The sequence below is a fragment of the Phoca vitulina genome, unplaced genomic scaffold (genome assembly GCF_004348235.1).
Source record: "Phoca vitulina isolate PV1807 unplaced genomic scaffold, GSC_HSeal_1.0 scaffold5, whole genome shotgun sequence".
Lineage (NCBI taxonomy): Eukaryota > Metazoa > Chordata > Mammalia > Carnivora > Phocidae > Phoca > Phoca vitulina.
The window spans coordinates 70,332,581-70,350,087 of NW_022589708.1; the positions used below are offsets into that span (position 1 = coordinate 70,332,581).

Here is a 17,507-nt window from a genome sequence, read left to right on the forward strand (position 1 = left end):
GGCTATTCTAGGTATACTCCATATGGAAAGCTACGACAACAGTCCTGTGCATGTAAGATACATTTCCCTTTGGATCTTTTTGCTGGAAACTTCCTCCTGCCTTCATTCTCCTGAAGTAGCTCCTGAAAGAACCCTGACAGAACACACTCGTTGGGAGGGCTTGTAAAGGAGAGCAGGCTGCAAAGGTGACCCAGGCATGCGGCTGGCGGGACCCTTTTCCACTTGGTCATTCGTCCAGGGCCCCACCTTTGTGTCCCCACCCCCTTCAGTCTCCCTGGGAACAGATCTGAGAGGCAGGGCCAGCAGAACTTCCATCCCCACTCCAAAAGGCTCATCCTGCTATGCAAGGGGTGAGTTTTTAAACGAATGTCATAAATTTACCTATTCTTATCACTTAGGATAGTCTTGATCTCTCCCTATACGAAACTCCTTCAGCATTTGTGTTCTGTAGCACGAGAGCCCAGCATCCAATAATCTCTGCCTTTTATTACTTTAATCCTTTTGATGTACATGCCCAGTCTCCCCAACCAAAGTGCAGGTTGTTCTGAACATGGACTGCACCTTGTTCACCTGTCACCCTGGTCCCAATCAACTTGTCTAATTCATAGTTAGTGGATCTTGTGTGTTTTTTATCTTGGTTTATTACACAAATAAAACATGCTCACGGTGATTACATATTTATTGGCAGAGTAAATCACCACAGAATAAAGTGCACAGCCTCCAAAGCAATTAAAGGAATGCAAATTTTTAAAAATGGAAGATATTCTTATATGTGTATTAAATTAAGACAAATCAATAAAAATGAAAAAATGCTATGCAGCAGTGTTATGCAAAAGAGTGTGCTTACACAGCATTGGAGGGGGACTGTCATTTGGCGCAAGACTCTTGAACGCTACCCGACAACATCTTACAGCAAGTACAAAGATCCCTTTGCCTTTCAATTGGAGATGCAAGTGTTAGACCTGGGATCTGGGCATCCTGACACTTCTCCATTCTAAATTCTCCTCTCCTTGCTGCCTTTCTCTGTGTGTCTCTGTCTCTCTCTCTCTCATCTCCTCTCTGGCCATTGCCCCCGGCTGCAGATTTCCTTCTGTCACTGTGTCTGTCCTCAACCGCATTACCGAGAGCCCGTCCTCATTCTGCTCCAAAGTAGATTTCTCCCTGAGCCAGACTTCAGCCATCTGTCCCTCCAAGTGTCTTCTCCGGTGTCAGATAAGTCCTGCTTTGTTTATGTTCCTCCTCTGAGAGACTTCCCCAAGCCCTCCAGGGTGAAAGCAGTCGTTCCCTGTGAGACATCACCAAACATCAGCACTCGGCGTGCAGGCCAGACAGCCATTCTCTCCTCGCTGGATGTGAGTGTGGGGGGCAAAACCCAAGAGCAGAGGCTCAGAGGTTGTTCATGGGGGACCCCCAGGGGCCAAGGCCAGCAGCGGGGGGTGTGGACTCCATCCCCCACATGCCTTCCTCCCCTAACTTGCTCCCAAGCTGAGAGGAAAAGAGAGATGGGGGAGGGGGAAATGGGGGTAGGAAGGAAGTGCTTGTGTCGGTTTTCTTACTTGGCTGGTACTGTTGCTAAGTCCTCTCCGCTGTCCGGTGCCTGCCCGCCGTCATGGCAGCACACATCATCCAAATGCTGCCTGCTTCTCATCTGAATCAGTTTTGGAGGGTCCACTGTGATCCCACCATGGGGAACCTCCCAGAAGCACATGGCCTTGGTGCAAATCCTGTAGCAGATGCTCGAGGTGCCACGGCTGGAGGCCTGAGGCCCACCGCTCTCTTCACGGCGGGACGGCAAGTTCTTTCCTTTTATTCTTTTTTCTCTTTATTGGAATTTAGTTGACATACAATGTTACATTAGTTTCAGGTGTTCTATATATGACGTAATGCTCACCCACCACGAGCGTAGTTACCGTCTGTCACCATACAACGTTATTACAATATTGTTGGCTAATTCTTTTCATCCCTGTGGCTTATTGATTTTGTAAGTGGAGGGGTGTACCTCTTAATCCCCTTCCCCTACTTTGCTCATCTCCCCCACCCCTCCCCTCTGGCAGCAAGTTCTTATAGAGAGAATCCAGGGCACCTGCAGGGCTGCAACCTACTTTGAGGGATCCAGGAACGGAGATTTCTTTGAGGAGCAATGCTAGCCTAAGAGTTCTAAGACATTTCCCCCTCTTCTCCCTCCCTGAGACAGGAGCTGAGTGCTTTCCTCCCCAGATCAAGCAAGAAGTGAAAGGAAGTTTAAGGAAGCCGCTGGAAGAAGCGGGAGCCCCTCTCACACGCAGAAGGACATGTGCTTAGAGCTGCTGCAGGATTGGCAGAAGGAGGCAGGATGGTTCTTACAAGAGCTTGAATTGTGTCTCTTGAGTTTGGGAGGCATAGAGCCTGGTGCCAGGGGCATGGGATGAGGGCAACAGTGGGAACAGCCTGTGCTTCTGGAATTTGTTGACGAAAGATGCACGGGTCTCCTGTTGCACAACAATGTGAATATAGTTAACCCTACTGATCTGGACATTTACAGATGATTAAGATGGCAAAGTTTATAATATGGTTTTGACCACAATTTAACAAAAAGAAGAGGGATGTATAGGGTTTTCCATGACCCAAATGGGCACTGTGGAAGGTAGCTGTTGTGAGCCCAAAGGGATCCCTACCCAGAGAACTGCCCGCCATCAAGAAACCTAAGGAGAAAGAGGCCAGAGCTGTCCTGCTTCTGGGGACAGGGACCAAGCCGAGCAGTGGAAGGTCACCTGGAGAAGGATTACCCACTTGAAGGGCTAGACATGCACAGACTCCCCAGCAGAGGGGTCAGTGTGGAACCTCAAACAGGAACACTAGGGCCTGGCTATTTCTGTTCAATGTGGCACACTTCTCGTGGACAGCTGCTGGTCCAGAGGTCTCCACTGGGTTGGCCAATACTTTCCCAGATTCCCATCAAAGTCTGGGGTCTCTCTGTCCAACCCTGTTTCCTCCATCATCTGTTACAGCCATCGCTTCCCAATAAACCTCTTGCACTCATAACTTCACCTCAGGGTCTGCTCCCAAGAGGATCCAAATGTCACCATTTCAGAATTTCAGAACTGGTTTCCCTAAATCATGGTAAATGGCTGCAGGTTGAGCTAGCGTCTCTCTTCAGAATGTGTGAGCACTTTTCACCCTTTTCCCTCAGCTCTGAAACCCCAGCACATAATATCCTATTACAGATTGTGTAAGCGAACTTTCCACTAGATAACATTGTAGTAACAAAACCTAAAATCTCTGTGGCTTACAACAACAGAGGTTAATTTATTTTTTAAGACTTTAAGTAATCTCTACACCCAGCATGGGGCTCAAATTCACAACCCCAAGATCAAGAGTCACATGCTCTATGGACTGAGTCGGCCAGGTGCCCAACAAGGGTTTATTTCTAACTCACTATATATGTTACCAGTCTCCTCTAGATGTCTTCTCATAACAGTATCCAGGCTAAAGAAACAGCCTCTATCCTGGGTGTGCCTTTCTAAAGGCAGAGGGAAGACAGCAAAAATGCTGGTGGAAACGTGCAATGCTCTGCAGGTTTCTCCCACTCACATTTTATTAGCCAAAGCAAGTCACACGGCCAAACCTGACAATGAGGCAGGGAAATATATTTCTGCCACAGTCCCAAGGCACCAGGCAAGAATATCTAATCCTCCTTTGGAGGAGCAAATATTCGAAAATATGCCAGGCCTGAGGTCTGGGAGAGTTCTTGGCCTTTCCTGCCAAGATGGCAGCTGCAGCTACAGGAAACACGGCCCTATTCCACACAGGAAGGAAAAGAAGTGGGGGGTGGGGGGGGGAGATAAACAGGAAGAACTGCTGGCTGAGTCTGTCTGTCTCACTCTTTTTTTTTTTTTAAGATTTTTATTTTTAAGTGATCTCTATACCCAATGTGGGACTCGAACTCACAACCCTAAGATCAACAGTCTCATGCTCTACTGACTGAGCCAGCCAGGTACCCCAAGTCTATCTCTTTTAAGAGTTGTGTTCTTTTTTTTTTTTTTTTTTTTGGCAGTCTCTCTTAATGACTTCCACTTACATTTCATTGGCCACTTCTCTCTGCAAGGAAAGCTGGAATATGTTATTCAGCTGCCACTTCCAACAATAGAGAGGTTTTGTTAGTAAAGAAGGTAATATGAATATTGGGTGCTCAGCTAGCAGTTTCTGCCACTCCAACAAAAGGGAAACATCTGTAAGTCTTTGGAAGCTGCAAGACAGAATGAAGAAAAGTTGACTGATGAAACTCAAAGAGAAACCATCGTCTAGAATTTTCTGTGGCTGTTGCAGAGATGCTGGAAGCTGATCTACCTGACAGAACCTTGACATGTTTCTGGGCTCAGAGTCAGAAGCTGTTTAGAGGGTAGAACCAAGAGAGAGAACATGGGAACATCTTATAGGACAACTATCCTTGACACCATCTTACCCATCACCGCCCAGAGAGCCAGCCGTCAGCATTTAGCCCCATGCAAAACCAAACCAAACCCAAAGATACTGAACAGAATATTTCAGCCCTCTTGAGGCCTTTATTTGGAGGCTCCTGAAGCCTGACAGCCCATTTCTTGCCCATCTTACCCAGAGCTCTGAATCCAAAGGCTACTCGGTAGAGAAACCTTGCCTGAAAATAACAACAGCTGTGGAAGGCCACATCGGCTACACAGTCTTCCCACCTTATATGTGAGCAAAGCTTTGGGCTTACCAGACAAATGGGGAGCAGGATCAGGAGCTATTGTAGATGACGCCACACCCAAAGCTGAGCATTAAGTGAAAGTTCCACAGGCTGAACCACAGGCCCCCCCAGCTCTGTTGTACCCATACAACAAGAATAGGTTGCTATGAAAACGGAACATTCAGAGAACCACAAAGGAGTGCTTATACATTTAAAAATTCTGCCTACCACAAATATAAATATTAATACTGGGAAGAGGGTGGTAGACTGGGAAAGTGCAAAGTAAAATCTTCATATTGGAGAGTTAAAAGGTAATGTCAAAGTCTTCTAAATAAGTAGAGGCTAACTAATAGAGATAACAACATAAAGTCTAGAGTTATGAAGGTAGCCACAAGAAGAACTTAGTAAAGAAACAGGAAGGAAGGAAGGAAGGAAGGAAGGAAGGAAGGAAGGAAGGAAGGAAGGAAGGAAGGAAGGAAAAGAAAGAGAAAGAAAACATTTTCTCTGACTTCTGGGTTCAAGGAGGGGAGGAAACTTGGAAGACCATGACTTTCCACTATAACCTGCTCTGTATTATTTGATCTGCATGGGCACGTGGACTACTATACCTATGCTTTCTGCAACATTGTATTTTTAGATTTATACACATTGGTAAATAAAGGTCCAATCCATTATTGAAACTGCTATATAGTATTGCACTATCTAAATACACCATGTTTATTTATCCACTGTCCTTTAGATGAGCATCTGAGTCATTTAAAATGTTTCAATATTAGGAACAATATTGGATCAAATAGTCTTGTATATATCCTTGTACACATGTCTCTAGGAAGGAAGCTCGGCACTGGAGGGAATGAGTCTCTTTCCGGTCACCAGGAAACTGACAAATCATTCTCCAGAGCAGGTGCACCCGTTCTCATCCATAATAGATGGAAGTATCAGTGCTCCACATCCTCACAAGCTGAGTTTGTCAAGTTTCTTAAATTCTGCCAACTTAATGGGTGTGAAATAACATCTCATTATGATTCTGGTTCCCAGATTGTTAGAAGAGTTGAGTGTCTTCTCACGAGTTTATTGGCAATATGGATTTTCTCTTCATTGATGTTTTGCCCATTTTTATGTTTTGTTGTTTATCTTCCACTAATTGGTAGGCATTCTTTATGAATTCTGGATACTAGGGTTTTGTTGGGTACATGCGTTGAAAATTCTTTTCTCAGTCTATGGCTTTTAAAATTTGTTTACTTTTTGCTTGTTCATTTAACATAAGTTTTACTACATGTTAATCAAATACATCAACCCTTTCTTTTACGTTTATACTTATTATGTTGTGTTTATGAAACCCCCTCTCATCCTGAAGTCACAGTTCTGTCTTCCTCGGGGCACAAAGTAAAGCCTCAGTTAACATATAAATAAATATATGAATAAATAAATTCTTTCCAGGTTGTTGGTCTCCAGGACATTACACAAATCCAATTTTTTATCTTGTGCAAGCACCTTGCTCATACAGGCAAATTTATATTGTAAAATCGGACTTAAGGACAAATATTACAGGGGTTGCTGCCATTTATCATAATGAAACCAAGCTGAAGAATGCCTTCCTTTACACATGTGGAAGTGTACAAACGGCAGGAATAGCTAATTCTTCTTCTTCACAAAAGATAAACTTGAGAAATGGGGTTTTAATATGTAGCAATATTTAGATTAGAAATCAGAAAGGCCATCTTGTTAGTAAGGGCTACAGCCATGGAACAAGGCACCTGAAACAGCCCATGTAGTGAAAAAACGTATTAAGCCTCGATTATATGGCAGACCTGTAAGGAGATTTGTGGACGTCTTTCTTTAAAAAAACAAAAAACAACAACGTAAGCCATCATTAGGTGTCACGGCACAATAAAATTCTCAAAGCCAGAGTTATTGCCACGGGTGCGTAGCAGCAAGTCAATAGCTCCAACACGCGTGTTCAGCAACGACGTCCTATTGCTTCTCTCCTTAAGCCTTTGTCTTTCATCTCCTCTCCATTCCCCGTGGCCCAATCCTAATGAGGCTTCCTCTCCTCAAATCTGGTTTAGTGAAAGAGTCACCTAACTAGTCATCCGACTTCTAGCAGTTCTCCTATCCTCACGTGCTAGACGAAGCTTCCTCAAAACCTGGCCACTATCAAGTTTCTCTTCTCAAAAATTTCAGTGCAGCCTCATTGCACATTGTTTAAATATGCCATAGACATGGAGACATTGTCCCTTTGATGAGTATTTAAGTCATTAAAAATTTTCCACTATTATGAACAATATCGTTTGTAATGTGAATTTTCTAGCCGGATATTTAAGACCCTCCATACTCTGTCACCCATTAGCTCTCTTTATGTCCCATCACATCCTATGTAAATCCTCTGCTTCCTAAGGGCTGATCTTCTCTTCTCTGCCTCTGTTCCTTCTCCTCCCCAATGAAAGGATCCTGCCAAGGACAGCCCAAGACCCACTTCCTCCATAGGTTCTTTACTGACCGCTCAGTGATCATTCCCACCTCAGATTCCTAAAACACTTACCATCTGTGCCATGCAAGTTAGCACTTACTGCCTGAAATGTTTTTATATATCTCCTGGTTCCCAAAGTAGATTAAAGTGATCTGTGGGCAGGAATGATGTGTCAGGGAGTCTTGGGCAGAAGGGAGGTCCCTGAGGCATCTAGCCCAGTTCCTGACAGGATTCAGTAAGTATCTGCTGACTGCCATTTAGCCCAATATGTATTAAATATCTCATAATGCCATTTAGCCCAATATGTATTAAATATCTCATAATATATTTACAAAAGTCTTAATATTCTTCTGTAGGTTGGGTTATACTTCACAAATGAAAACAACTCGTTGTAAAAGAGAAAATAAAATTAACACAAAAAGGTGTTTTTAAACATTAAGAAGATGGGCGCTTGGGTGGCTCAGTTGGTTAAGTGACTGCCTTTGGCTCAGGACATGATCCTCGAGTCCCAGGATCAAGTCCCACATCGGGCTCCCTGCTCAGCAGGGAGTCTGCTTCTCCCTCTGACCCTCCTCCCTCTCATGCTCTCTGTCTCTCATTCTCTCTCTCGCAAATAAATAAAAATCTTAAAAAAAAAACATTAAGAAGAAATATAAAAGTTACCTAAAATCTCAGGCACTCCAGTTCTTTTTAAATGAGAGATTATTCATTACTGAAGAGTCACACATTGTAAAACTCCCCACAGAAATGGTTTACAATGTCCTCGGACAACCTTTTCTCAGGAGGTTAAAGACTTGGAGAAGAGGGCCAGTGTGACAGTTACACTGTGCTTGGCAGAGACCCCTAAGTACGCAGACTGGACTGTCCCAGTCCCCACCTCACACGGGCACTCTTCTGGCCCCAGCCTGAGAAGGTCGGGCGGAGAATAACCACCTACCACCCTCTATCTGTAATTTAGGGAAACTGCCGCATTTCCTCGCTGGCTCCTTAAAAGTACTGCTTGCTGCAAATGCTTGAGAAAATAGTGAAAAGGGGTAAAGAAGAAAAGAAAAATCACCACCACCCAGGGATAACCACTAATACTGCTGCGGAGAATTTATCGGATCCTGCGCACACATGGACACACGCACACCACACTGCGGGCTCATGCCCCCTAGGCAGTGAGAGGCTGTGTGAGTCAAGGTTACAAGGGAGGCCGCGGGAGCCTGACTCCAGGTCTGAAACCTGGCCCTACCACTCACTGGCTCTGTTACCTGAGCACATTGCTCCCTGCACACATTCCCTCACCTGTAAAATGAGAATCCTAGTACCTGCCTCATAGGGTTGCCATGGGCTTAGGGGAGGTGATATGTATGCGGTGTTTCCACCAGTGAGACGCGTAGAAAGAATGATGCAGCTCTGAGTTACACAGTTCCCCATCTTACCTTTGAGCTTCACATTTTTATCAGGACCCTGTTGTCAAATCTTCTTTGAAAAATATTTTTACGATTATATGTTTCTCTATCCTACTTTTTACTTAACGCTTTACCATGCCTCTATGTTTTTAATATTCTTTTAAAAAATTATTTCTGATGTCTGTATAACTGATACTCTATCTTCTAAATATACCACAATTTATCACTTTCTCCTGTTTCGGGACATTCAGGTTGTTTCCTATTTATCACTATGATGTATAATACTGTGACAATATACTTAAAACTTGAGTCACACAATCTCTGTTTGCTTTCTTAGGATAGATTTCTAACATAGAATTGCTAGAACAATAGGGTATAAACATTGTTTAATGTTTATATCACCAAACGGCTATCCAGAAAAAACATTCCAAGTTTGCTCCCATCAGCCCTGTGTGAGAATAACCCCTATGCTGGTGACAGTGTTCTAGTGTTATCTCTTTTTCTTTCTTTTTGCTATTTGGGAAAAAGAACACTTTTATTTCATTTAATTTTTATTTTGATTACCAGTGCGGCCAAACTTTTATGATTACATTGGGCCTATGTATTTCTTCTTTGGGGAATATTCCATTTATGTCCCAATTTTTTGGCATTTGTTTGGGGTTTTTTGGTTGAGTTGCAAAGAGGTTTTTTCATATTAATTGATAAGTGCTCTTTATATATTGGGAATTTAGTTTTTCCGTCCCATTTTATTTTTTCCAGTTTACTTTATGGCTTATGGCTTTCCTTTCCTCATTGAGTCAGCACATAGTTCTTGAGTGCTGGCCACGTGCCAGGCACTGTTGTAGGTGCTGGGGATTCAGCAGGGAGCAAAGTCAACTAAAATCTCTGTCCTTGGAGAGCTTACCTGTTAGTGGGGGCTTCTAGTTGAGAGTGTAACTGCAATCAACAGAACCATCTAATTCCTCGAATGCCTGTTTTAGAGTTTCATAAGTACCTATTTCTTAGACATAATTGGCCTATTCATGTCATCTTCCTTTCAGAAAACCACTGTAGTCACATGAATACAGAGGAGAGAGACCCCAGGGCTTAGCCTGATAGAGAAAATTGGATAATATTTTCAAACAAGTATGACTGAAAGGACAGCCATAGACTTTCAGATGGGACTTGGGGCATCAGGAGCACAGCTAGTGGTTCTTTCTTTTCCTTTCACACAGGTACCTCACTTGTATATCTCACAGTTGGGGGCAGGAGCAACAGAGGAGTGTGAGGGGGGATGATGAGAATAGAGAAGTTTGGGGTCCTATCTGAGCTGGCTCGGGCTGTCATAACAAAGTACCACAGACTGGGTAGCTTATAAACAGCAACAACTTACTTCTCACAGTTCCGGAGGCTGGAAGTCTCAGATCGGGGTGCTAGCATGGTCAGGTCTGGGTGAGAGCCTTCTTCTGGGTTGCAGACCGCTGACCTCTTGTTGTATCCTCACATGGTGGGAAAAGATTGAGCTAGCTCTCTGGCCTCTTCTTAAAAGGGCACTAATCACTAATCCTATTCATAAGAGTTCACCCAAATACCTCCCAAAGCCTCCCAAAACCATCACATTGGAGATTAGATTTTAACATGTGAATTTGTGGGGGACATGAACAGGTCCTATAAGCAGAGGGCACTGTGCCAGGAATGACTTTAAGGAATGGCTGATGCACCAACATCAATTTTATAAGAGATTCCCATCCCTCAGTGGATGCACAGGAGAGCTGTGGGGTCTGCAATAGGAGCAAAATTGCCTCCTCAGCAATCTGTGTGTGCATGTGACTCAAGGACCAGACAAATGACCATCCTCCAAAGTGTCAGCCCTCGGAAACCACTCCAGGGAAGCAGACAGAGAGAATCCTGAATTAACTGAGATTGTGGTTTTGGCACCAGGAGAATAAGAATCAAAATAAAAACTGAATGGAATTATAGAAAGTTCTATTTCTTATATATCTGAAAGATCTCGTGTTTTTAAGAGCAATCACACACACAGAAAAGAGATAATTATTTAAATGCTTAAATAAGAATTCCCATAGTTCTTAAGAAGAAACTGAAAATGCAAATGAAAAATTCTGTTAAATTAGCATCATTTTAAGTTAACTTTTACAAACGCAGTTCCAAAAACATCCGTTCCAATATGTACAAGGTGGAGGCCATCAATTCCTTCTTCACCTTTGGCCACTCACAGGCAACACACACATAAATAACCCTACAGAGCCAGGATAAACATAACTGACCATAAAAGTTGCCCAGCCCAGATGAGCAAGAACCTCCTGACAACCAGAATCTCCGGATGGTCCTGCTCAGAAGATTTCCCCTCATCTCCTCTTCTGGCACAGCTCAGGCTCAACTGCGGGCTCCACTTTGCCCCCTTCTCTCTGCTCTTTATCGGAAGCTGCCCTTGGTCCCTCTCAGCTTCCTCCTCAATGAAACAAAGCTGGCTCTTGCTAGGAGGAACCAAGTAGAAGATTGGTCATAGAATCCAAATTCAAAAGAAGGGTTCAGAAAAGATGGTCAACATCACTAATCGTTAGGGAACTGCAAATCAAAACCACATGAGATAACACTTCACACCCATTAGGATGACTACAAAAAGAAAAAAAAAGAAAGGAAGGAAGGTTGGTGAGGATGTGGAGAAACAGAAACCCTGTTGGTGGGAATGTAAAATGGTGCAGCTGCTGTGGAAAATGGTAGGATGGCTCCTCAAAAAATTTAAAAATAGAATTACCCTATGATTCCTCAATTATACTTCTAGGGATACACGCAAAAGAATTGAGGGCAAGGTCTCAAAGAGATATTTGCACATCCATGATCACTGCAGCATTATTCACAATAACCAAAAGGGGGAAGCCACCCAAGTGTCCACTGACACATGAATGAGTAAAGAAAATGCGGTGTAGTCATGCAATGGAGTATGATTCAGCCTTAGAAAGGAATGAAATTCTGACAGGTACCAGAACGTGTATGAACTCTGAAGACATTATGCCAAGTGAAATAAGCCGGCACAAAAGGACAAATGCTGTCTGATTCCACTCACATGAGATACCTAGAATAGTCGGATTGGCAGGGCCAGAAAGTGGAAGGGTAGTTGACAGGGTCTGGGGGAAGAGGGGAATGAGGACGTAGTGTTTAATGGGTACAGAGCCTCCTTGAGGAAGATGACAAGGTTCTGCAGAAGGAGAGTGGTGACAGTTGCACAGCAATACAGATGTCCTTAATGTCGCCGAACTGTGCACTTTTAAAAAGGGGGTAAGAAAAAGACCGAGGAGGAGGGGTGGGTCTGGGTCCAATTGGATGGAAACACGGAACACACAAGGACTGATTTACCACGTGGAGCGCTGGAGCGAGTTCCCCCATTTTGTAGGGCGAGGAGGGAGGAGGCGGTCCCACTGAGCTCTAGCGACTGGGCTGTCCAGAAGAAAAACAGCAGCCGGGAAGCGCTTTCCTGGCCCTGGTCGGGGTCTGGCTCCGGCCGCCCTCTTCCTGGGCTACTGCGGCTTCCTCGATTTCAGCGGGCTCAATTCAGAAGTCGGGGAAAGAGGGACGCCTTCAGTGACCATTTCGAACTTAAAGGCTTATCTTAGTCGCCACACCCTCCACGAAGCCCCTTCTGATGTCCCCTAAACCCTGCGTTGTCATCGGAGGCCATATTCCCTCAAAGCGGGCAGAAGTTGGTTCTTGGGAGGGGGAAAAAAATCTTTCTTCTTAAGGAGCAAGCACAGATAAACGTTCGGCAAATTCAGATACACGGTGTATCTGTGGAATTAAAATCTAACAGTGGCCAGTGGTGCTGGGGCGGGGAGCCGCGGGGGGGAGGGGACACACACAAAGGTTGAGAAACACAGCCCGAAAGTTTGGGGCCTAACACACGCTCCGAGCCCCCATGTTTCAAGCCCACACAGCACTTGGCTCTTCTCTCCCAGGCTTGACCGTGACCCCTTCTCCCCAGCTCTCCCCGGCGGACCCAGGGCTGCCTGCTCCGGGTCGCGCTCCCGCGGCGGTGCCCCCACGCGGCCCGCGCAGCCGCGCACGGTGCGCCCCTCCGCGCCCCACGGGCCGGCGCGGGAAGGCGGTCGCACCCCAGCCGGGGCGGGCTCCCGAGCTCGGGTCGGGGCCCGCGCCGGCCGCGGGGGCGCGCTTCACCCCCACAAGGGACCCCGCCGCTCCGGCCGCCCGCCCTCCGGCCGTCCCCGCGCGGCCGCGAGCTCGGCCTCTCCCCTCCCGCGCCCGCGCTGGGGCCGCCCGCAGCCTCGGCCCCTCCCGCCGCCGCCTCCGCGCGCTCCTCCGCGGGGCTGGCGCGGCGACGCCCTGGGCGGCGAGAGCCTCCGCGGCCGCGGAAATCTGTACACATCGCACGGGGAGTCTGGCAGCTGGGTCTCTGTGGCGCAATCGGTTAGCGCGTTCGGCTGTTAACCGAAAGGTTGGTGGTTCGAGCCCACCCAGGGACGACAGCGCTCATTTTCCTGAGACAACCTCGAGACGGATTCATTTTAAAACGGCAACCGTGAGATTTTTAATCGAATAGGAGAGTACGACGCTACCGTATGTCTGGGACGGAGGAAGACCATGTTGTCTCAGTATTTGTCGCCCAGCGCGGGTGGATCTAAGAGCGACTCTGCTTCTGGACTGGCAGCCCGGGAGTTGGTAATCCAATTCCACTGTATGTCCACGGGAAATTGGCACACGTTCTTCGGGAGACCGGCCCAAAGATTGTGCTTCAACAGCACTAGTTATAATGGAAAGGGGGAAAAAATGCCCCTTGACAAGTGAGTGAATAAATGCCACTGGTTTCTTCTCGGAAAATCTGGTACCACCAGAAAGTAAATGTCCTTATTCAATATTGCCTTATCTACTGCCAAAAGGATCCGAGGAGCTGTTCGATGAAAATATGCAAGGGGAGTCACCTAAAAGTATGTGGAGGCATAATCAACCTATGTAACTGTCTGCTAAATGAAGCTCTGTTACAGCTTTTGGACAATGGACTTGAACCTAGACGAAGGTGTTAATGTTTGCTCTTAGATCGCTGACAGAATTTTCCCTGAAATTAAACTCGGGCAGAAATTGTATGGGTTCCTGTTAAAAGGTTTTGAAGGATGTATTTTCAACTCTGGTCTCACAGAAGACACAGATATTTTTCAAGCAGCTGGTTCACATGAGACTTTCTATAAAGATAGAGAACCACACGATAACATGATAAGGTGATGATATAATTCATTTCTGCCAAGATTGAGGTTATGGGGTGAGTGCTTTGTCTCTGGGATGTACTTTTCATGGATAAAATTTAGAGACCTGGAAGAAAAAGTAGTTAAACTGCCTCACTCGGCTGTCCTTCAGGGAATGTCTTGGCAAATGCTGGCTGATAATTACTTCTTCAATAATTGTTGATAATAAAATATCCTCTGTTGTCTAGTTAGGAGCCCTTTAAAAAGGAGACACAGTGTTGTACAATTTCAGACAGAGTAAGGAGTAGCCCCCCAAAATGTTCTTAGGTAGGGGCCTCTCTGATGCTCAAAATTCCAAACTTTCCACTCATACTTAAGGATAGTCTACAGTGGAAACAAGGAAATTAGGTCATAAGATCATTTCTATACCGTTCAAATCTAGTATAACATTTCAAGATGAGGAAGGCATAATATTTGCTAGTACTTAAGTTATGGGGACTTAGAAAGCACAACCTTCCACTTTAACCTGAGTGTTCATATACTAGGTTGTAAGCTCCTTGAGGGAAGAGACGATTTTCCGTTATTAATGATCATTTTAGGTTCCAATTTCCTTCAAGATACAGTTCAAATTCTTGAGTGTAGCACACACGGGCTTTCCCCTACCATGTTACTGCATGAAACCCTCTAGTGGTTATATGCATTTACCAGGAGCTTCAATGGCCCATTCTCCCTTGTATCCCGCCCCCCCCCATCTCTTTCCCTTTACCCTGATGTGCCAGTCCCCACCTCCTCTGTACTTACCTGGGTAACATCTGCTGAGGAGTTACCTTCTCAGGCAAGCCTACCCTGATGCTGCCTCTGTCTGATTTAGGCACCCCTCCTCTAGTCATTCTGAAATCAGGGAGTTACTTGTCACCTACACTAGCATATGAACTCCTTGAGTGTAGTGACTAGGGCTTTATTTACATTGTTTGCTCATGTAGCACAACAGGTCTGTCACATAGCATATGCTCAGGACCGAAGCATTCCCTGCCTTGTCGGAGTACCCTGCCTTGTCGGAGTATGTGATTAACAGGGACGGACAGTCAGATAAAAATGCATATGATGAAGTGTCAGCATGAGGGCCAGAGAAGAATGTTCCCAGGTAGTAAATGAGGAAGCCAACATAGATAGGCTGGATTGTGTCTTCACGGAGGATCCGAAACAACCCTGAAAGGTCTGGACAGGCCAGAAGGCAGGGGAGGGCTATTTAAAGCTGGCAAAATTTGGAGGCAAGATGGGGGTGGGGAGGAGAGGAGCATAACCAGAATATAGAATAAATGTACTTAAATAGAGTGAACTGACAATGTTCTTAGCCTGTGGAAGGCCCTGAAGAACAAAGCTGGAAGCTAGACTTTACCCTATAAAGCAAGGGAGTAACTGTTAAAGGTTTCTGTTTCAGGACATAATGAAATTTATTTTAGATGGTTGGTCTGGCAACAGAATAGGGGAAATAAGAGATCAGAGAACAGTTAAGAGGCAATTATATTTCAAAGGAGTAGGCAATGAGGTGGGTCTAGAAAAGAAGGATGTAATTCCAGGGAAGATTGGATAAGACTTAGGGACTGAAACAGGAGGGAAGTGGGGAGGGTGATGCCTACATTTAGAGCCTCGGTGCCCCGGGGAAATGGTGATAGTGGTTTTGCTTGATACTGGGAATTTGAGGGGGTCTTAAAGTAATCTTGAAATTCGAGAAATTATAAATTGCCCATACTTTTAACTTACTTACTTGTGGCTGGTTCTCCACCATGGCGTTCGTCTAAAACCTAGTCCCAGAATCAATCATCATTTTTTTAAGTTTAATTTCATTTTAAGTTAAACTTCATTTATTTAAGGTAAACTTCCCAAGAGACTACTTTAGGGGTCCACGGAGCCCTGTAAAAACCTGAATGGGAAGCTAAGGACCCTCTCCCCACAATGTACACATTCACAGAAAAAAATTTATTTACAGCGTCCAAGGGAGTCACAGAATCTGGAACAGATTTCTGGGCCCCCACTCCACCACCGATTTTGAAGGCTTTGTACTGTATTTATTCTATTTGTATTCTAATTACTGGTAAAGGTTATAAAGTGTGTCAAATCCAGAGTTTAGGTATGGAAAATTACTAAACTGAAGATTTTAAGGTAATATAAAGAACTAGAATAGTCTAATACTATTGACAAGCCACAAAGAAACCATTTTTTTTTTACTGATCAATTAAGTAGATATGTAAAATTAATAATAAATGGCTTGAGACAACAAAGCTGCTTTGGAGTTTTAACACTTAACACCTTATTGTTATAATCTGGAATGACTGGGTGTGAAGGGCTTTACTATATGGATCAGTTCAGGGTCGCTTCTATAGGGATTTATAGCAGCAGCAGCTGATTTGTGTTTCTTTCCTTGCGACTTACTTTAATGACACCCAGCAAACTGTCATATTTTATTACCCCCTTCTAGGAATGGAGCCATTTTTCATTGCTTTTTTTTTTTAGTAAAAACAAAACAACAGAAATTATTGTCTGTCAAAGAGGACTCAAACTTATTATTCCCAAAGATAAAGTGACAGAGTAAATCAAATATACACTTTAAGGAGATCCTCAACTACCTTGGCAATAAACTGAGAAGTAGATTATTATAGATTATCATATGTATGTGTGAGCATAGTGGTAGTTTATTTATACTTAATTGAACAATATATTCACTTATACTAGAGTATAGGCCAGTCTGATCGTTGGAATTCACTCGAATAAATACTACAGAGGTGAAAATCTACAATGGATAGGACTCAACATAGAACTGAAGTTTGAAATATAGAATTTCTCCACTAATTATCAAGCATGGAGATTCTTCACATAGCCAGTGGTGACATCAGTTTACAACTGCAAACGTTTTGCCATCCTGCTAAATTGGCCTGGTTTACATTGCCTTAGGGCTGGGGGAGCATCAAATATGTGGTATGTTGTAGCGGTGTGTATTTTGGGGAGTGGAAATGACCTTGCTAAATCATAATACGAAAAGGAAAGGACTATAAAATAATGTAAAATTTCTGCTAAACCATTAAAAATGGTCAACCAGAAACCAAAATTGCCACATGGCAGAGAAAAGTTTAATCCTTTTATACTTAAAGAGCAGATATAAATGATTTAAGACTGCCAATTCAACCACCACAGGACGGAAGGGAGGCCCACAGTGCTCCTCATGCTCCTTCTTCACATACCTTTCTCCCAGTCTCCGTCTTCAAAAGACCCCCTCTCAAGAGGGATGCTGCAGTTAGAACTCATGATCCTCCCAGTCTCCTCTCCCAGAGAGAACTCATCGTAACCTGCAGTTTATCTTCATCACTCTGTGACTCCAAGCCTCCTGGGACATTAAACTCTAGATCTTATCTCTCCCAACCTTCCACTCCTATCCAGCACTTAACCCAGCCCCCACCCCCACCCCACCAGCATCTTCTGGGATGCATGGTCTGTCACTGACAGGCCTTCCCATGTCCTCAACTTCCTGAACACTCTCTTCCCTGCCCTATGCTAATGAACTCTGAACATCTGTTGAAGAAACCGCTCCCTCAACAGCCCTGTCAGGTGTTCCTGGCTCCTTGTTGCCTTTTCAACCACTGTTCCCCCATCTTCATTATAACCCTCCAGTGCCTTAGAAGCACAAACCTTTTGAACTACTCACTTTGCTCCTTTCCCTGCCATCACCCATTTTCATGGTCTTCCGCCTTTTCTTGAGAATTTTAGCTCCTGGC

General features: G+C 44.7%; 1 non-coding gene across 1 annotated transcript; it reads left to right on the forward strand.

Moving 5' to 3' along the window:
• Nucleotides 1–12,949: 12,949 nt before the first annotated feature.
• TRNAN-GUU lies at nt 12,950–13,023 on the forward strand. The gene has a single exon. It is a non-coding gene; the product is annotated as a tRNA-Asn (tRNA).
• Nucleotides 13,024–17,507: the final 4,484 nt, after the last annotated feature.